Here is a 5,242-nt window from a genome sequence, read left to right on the forward strand (position 1 = left end):
TAACTCTGGGTCAGGAATTCTGTAAACCACAACCCATTGCGGGCTGGAAGGATATCATGGGGAAGGGTTTGACCATGATCCTACTGTCCTGTGCATTGGGCAGTGCTGGGGACAGGTGCTGAGCCTTTGGACCACTGTGTCACACCACAGCCATGACATCATTCACCAGATTTTGATGGTGGAGACAGAGTGGGCCTTGCCATGTACCACAGGACAGGGAGTAAAACACCAGGCTTGGTGTGTACGTCACCCAACCCTCCTCTCTGCTTGCACTGGCCGTGTCTTGTGGGAGCTGCACCTGTGCCCTTGGAGAAGATGGCAGAAACATCTCCAAATCTGGACTCCTCCTTCCTGCTTGACCACAGTGCAAAAGCAGGGCCCAGCCCACATTTCAAACTCCTCTGTCTTCTGTGGAGAGTCTTTTCCAGTATTTAAAATTCCTCTGCCAGCTTGCTGTGGGACCAAGCAGGACACTCTGAGTGCCAGACTCAACCTGTAAACATAAAGCAGGGTGAGGTTGGCCTAAGGTCCCAGGGGCATGGGAGATCCTGCTCTCTGCACTGACAGCACAGGCTTCACATCCTCTTCCCTCTGGGATTTTTCACATCCTCATTTTTTTGTCTCTGTTACTGAATCCACATAGATTATATGAATGTGAATGTATGTTTGTTTAAAACCCCAAACACATCCCTGAGATGCAAAGGCGGTTTTCAAATCAGGTTTTGCAAGGGGCATCTGCCACAAAGGGCTGAGGGTGGTTAATACAGCACATACCATCCGCTGGCTGAGAGGAATAAGCAGCATTGCTGATAAGCTTATTTGATAAAGCCTTTGCTGGGCACTGCAGATGCAGGCTAAGTCCAGCCTTTAATATCTGTCCCTGTCCCACAGGCAGCGCTCTCAGACAGGGCTGCCAGGAAATATTGTAACCCTGTCCACCTCTCATGCAGCTTTCAGTGAGCCCTGACAAGTCCTCACCGTGTGGTCTTACATGTCACAGCTGTCACTGACCTGGCCATAGATCACCAGCTGATACACAGGCAAATGCAAGTTGGCACCAAGGTTTCACAGGCAGCACAGACCCTTTTTGCAGCGCTGTGGGGTCATGGTGTCCTGCGTGGTTGAAGCAATGAGTAAATCCCATATAATCGTTCCAGCTGGTCACTTACCACAGAAGATCTTTTCTCTTGGAAGCTGCTGATGTTGCCCCATGAGATTCAATATTTGGGCTGGGTTATAGCAGCCATCACGTGCACCAACTTGTCCCATCATGAGAAATAGTGGATGGGAAGGAGCTGTTCAAGGAAAGGAAAACAGGGAGCGTGTGTGTGGCCTCATCTGTCTGCTAGAAAAGGCTCAGGATTGCTCTGTCCCCTGGTCCTCACACTACAGGGAACTGGGTCCCTGGAGAACCCCACTGGGCTCAGGTGCTGCTGCTTGCCAGGCTACACTAACCTAACTCACAACTGGTGTCTCACCAGCTCCCGTGGCATCCTGTCAGTCGAGGACTTGGGAGGGGAGGATCTGGGCTCAGGGTGTTTTCAGGACATGCAAGACATGTGCCACTTGAAATGTGGCTCATCTCCCTTCTGAGCCTGAGCAGAGCTGAGTTGAAGTCTGGAATCTGCACTGGGTTGGATCCCAGAGCCCGTGATTTGAAACCCAGGGCTCACAGCTCCTTTGGCGTGCTGCACTGGGGGAACAGTGGTTGTTAAGGTTCAACACCTTGAGGGTCATCCCTGGTTTTATGGAGATGCCTGAAACCAAGGGAAGCAGTTCCTAGTGACTTCTCCATTTAACACCAGTTAAAGGACAGTTTTCCAGTCTACCCTGAGGCTGGGTTGAAAGATCCTGAAGAAAAAAAAAATTGCTTTTGGGTTCTGCACGACTTGAATTCAGCAGGGATATTTGAACTTCTGATGTTGCACGTGAACACCAGGCTGTGTCTGAAGGAGCACAGGGGCATTTCCCAGCCCTTCCATCGTGGTCCCTGCATGATCAGCACTTTCCTCCACTACTGACCTGGAGGTGGCAGAACCTCGGGGCTCCCCTAAACGTGCTGCTGATCCAGAAGACATTAAACTGTTATCTCTGTGTCTCACTCCATCAACATTTTTCAGTTTGTATTAAAAATCCTACTATGGTTTTTTAGCACAAAAGGGGAAAGAAGAGAACCTTCTATGTTCAGGACATTTGGGACATCACTAGAATTTCATCCATCTGTGATTGGCCCTCAGACCGTCATACTCAATTTATTTCTCAGCCAAAGTTTTTCAGCCATCTGCTCAAGTGGAACAGCTTCCAGCATTTATTCCCAATAGTGCTCCTCTGAGGGAGCGCATGGATTTTCTCCAGTACGACAGCATCACTATTTTCCAAAAAAACCCTCAGCCCAACCCCGCAGTGACTGGCGGGGAGCCCTCCCTGCTCTGCACCCCGACCTTGAATTTTAAGCAATTGATCAAGAAAACACAGAACAGTTTCTGTTCCACTCAGGACCACCGTGACTGATGTTTTTTAAAGGGCTCCTCTGCAGAGATGTTAATGAGATCGTCTTGGATACTCAGCTTAAAACGGTGTGGCTTCGGCTTCTTTTATGTCAGCAATCAACAACAACAACAAAAAATTATGAACAACCCATCAGCGGGTCTGCTTGAGCAGGGGTGGGGGACTCCTGGCAGGTGACTGGAGCAGATAGCAGCTCACGGTCCACCTGCTGCCAGCAGTTCGGTGCTGAGCCTCTCTGATTGTCTTCTGGAGCATCAACACAATGATCCCCGTAATTATTATCTCCTTAAATTGAAAAAAAAAAAAAAAAAAAGACAGATTAGAAAAGCCTGATTTTCCCAGCCATCCTATTGAAAGTGCCCCAGGAAAGGACTTCAAATTGGGAGTAATAAGAGGTTCAGGGACAGTCAGGGAAATAAAAGCAGTTTCTCTGTGTGAACAGAGGAGAGGCTGTGTGTTCTTAGGGAATTGTTTGCTGGGCTGAGACCCACTTGCATTACTCCTGCTTAATGAGTTACCATCCATCAGCTGAGCTGCAGAGTGGACCATGTCCAGGTTTAAAAAGCAGGGGGAAAAGCACCTGAGGCAGGAGCACCAGGCAGGTGCATTCAGTGTTTTGATGATCTACATAACACAGCGCTCACCATGACTCCAAACAAGTCGCTTGGCTTCTCTGAACCTCAGTCTCCTTCCTGGTGAGCAGGAGTAAATTCAGTGCCACATCTCACAGGCTTCACTGGAGTTCTAAAGGGAAATGTGGAACCACTGATGGAAAGGTGTGAGCAGCTTTGGCAAACACACCTTTACATACGAAGCGAGATTGGACCGATTCCTCAATTAGCAGTTAGATTAATCACTCTAGAAATGTCTATTATTACTTTATTCTAAGTTTACTACTTCACTAATCCAGTTTATAGGCCTATGGAGGACCTACTTCTCTAACCCTCACCAGCAGTGCCCAAACATGATGATAGGGAGCATCCTCAAACCCTCAGGCAGATTGCCATCATGGTGTGAGCACCCCTTTCCTTTGAGGAACTGCAGGTGAGCCTGGCACTGTGTCTGGGGTCTTAAAGCTCAGATTTAGACCACAGAACAACCCAGGCTGGCTCTGCATCTCCAGGAGTTCTGTTTTTTTCCATCCCTTCCTTCAGGGACCTGCAGAAAGCAGCTTGATCCTCCTCCTACTCTCCTGCAGGATGAACAAACCGGCTGGTTTTGCCTCTCCTTGCACCTCAGCCATCCACTGGTGGCCTCTGCTGGGCCTGCTCCAATCTGTCAATGCTGGTTTTGTCCCAGGAGGCCCCAAACTGGACCCAGTCTTTCCAAAGCAATCTCAGAAGGGCCAAACAAAGGGGATTCTCACTCTCTTGATGTGCTGGCTGCCTCCTTGCTGGCACAGCTGAGGGTGTAGCTCACCTCTGCTGTAACACAGCAATGACTCAATTCCTGACTGGCCAGCAATCCCATCTCCCTTTCCACAGAGCCGCTTCCTATCCAGCTGCTTCCCAGCCCAGCTGTCCCCTGGCCTGTCCTGTTCCCCTGTGAGGTTATTCCATTAGGACTGTGTACTTGTCTTCCCCTTTCTCCATTCCCTCTGAACAGCAGCTGCAGCCTCTTGGGTGTCAAGTGCTTCCCTCCCCACTGCTTCCTTTGGTGGCATCTGAAAACTTCCTGAGAGTGTGCCCAATTATCCAGGCCAGCAGCACCAGCCCCTCCAGGATCTCAACAGCAACGAGCTGCCAAGTGGGCCCTGCACTGCTGATCATCACCCTGTGAGTGCAGCAGTCCAACCTCTGCTCCAGCTTCCTTCCTTCCCATTTATTGGGCCCATATCTCCCCAGCCTGGCTCTAGGGAGAGTGAGCATTGAAAGCTTTACTACAAGCAAGGGAAGCCCCTCAATATTTCCCTTTACACCCTGTATCCTCACAGGCACTTTTCTTGCCTTTCTAGGTAGTCGGGTCCATCAGGTGTGATGTGACCTTTGTTTTACTGGGTTCAAACCAACTCATCCCTGACAGACACTGTCCTGCCCAGACCAACAGCTTCACAGTTGCACCAGTACTACTTCTGTGGAAGAGTCACAGAATCACAGAATCACAAAATCCTTCAGGATGGAAAAGACCTCTGAGATTAGTGAGCCCAACCTGTGGCTGAAAACCACTTTGTCAGCTAGACCAGTGTGCAGTCCCTTCTGGAACACTCCCAGGGGTGGTGACAACCTAATGCTTGACAACTCTTTCTCTGAGGAAATCCCTCCTGATGTCCAACTTACCCTCCCTGGCACAGCTTGAGGCTACATTTCATCTACAGGTTCTGTTGATCCTGCAGTAGGCATGGTCTGTGCATGCAATCAGAGCTGCTCCTTCATCCAGAGACTCTAGAGCTCCTTATCCAAATAGACAGTGTGGTAGGAAGACAAAGAAACGCGAGACCACCAAGGATCATTAGTCTGAAGTTGGAAGTTACGGTGGTTTAGTTAAACTGCACTTAGAACACTTGTGTGGACAGTCCTACACACAATGGAAGAAAAAAAAAAAAAAAGCTGAGTTTCTTTTCTTCTCGTTTATTGTGGACATGAGGAAAGGCAGGATGAGTGGAGGCTACTTGAATTCTGAACAGGAATGTCCACACAGACAGTTTAATGAAGTTTAGCTAATCCAATCTGCAAAGGTTAATTCAGATTCATTTTCCTGGTTGTCTCTGTGTAGATAAGGCCAAGGTCACTTCCCA

The 5,242-nt window shown here is 49.1% G+C and overlaps 1 long non-coding RNA gene across 1 annotated transcript; it reads left to right on the plus strand.

The window, feature by feature from the left end:
• The first annotated feature begins 3,181 nt into the window (after window positions 1-3,181).
• Window positions 3,182-3,853, plus strand: LOC136297470 (uncharacterized). Its single transcript, XR_010723176.1, has 3 exons — window positions 3,182-3,284; window positions 3,419-3,552; window positions 3,663-3,853. It is a non-coding gene; the product is annotated as an uncharacterized lncRNA (long non-coding RNA).
• The last annotated feature ends 1,389 nt before the right edge of the window (window positions 3,854-5,242 follow it).

This window comes from Chamaea fasciata, unplaced genomic scaffold (assembly GCF_029207755.1).
Source record: "Chamaea fasciata isolate MVZ Bird 193981 ecotype frontalis unplaced genomic scaffold, bChaFas1.0.hap1 SCAF_15, whole genome shotgun sequence".
NCBI lineage: Eukaryota > Metazoa > Chordata > Aves > Passeriformes > Sylviidae > Chamaea > Chamaea fasciata.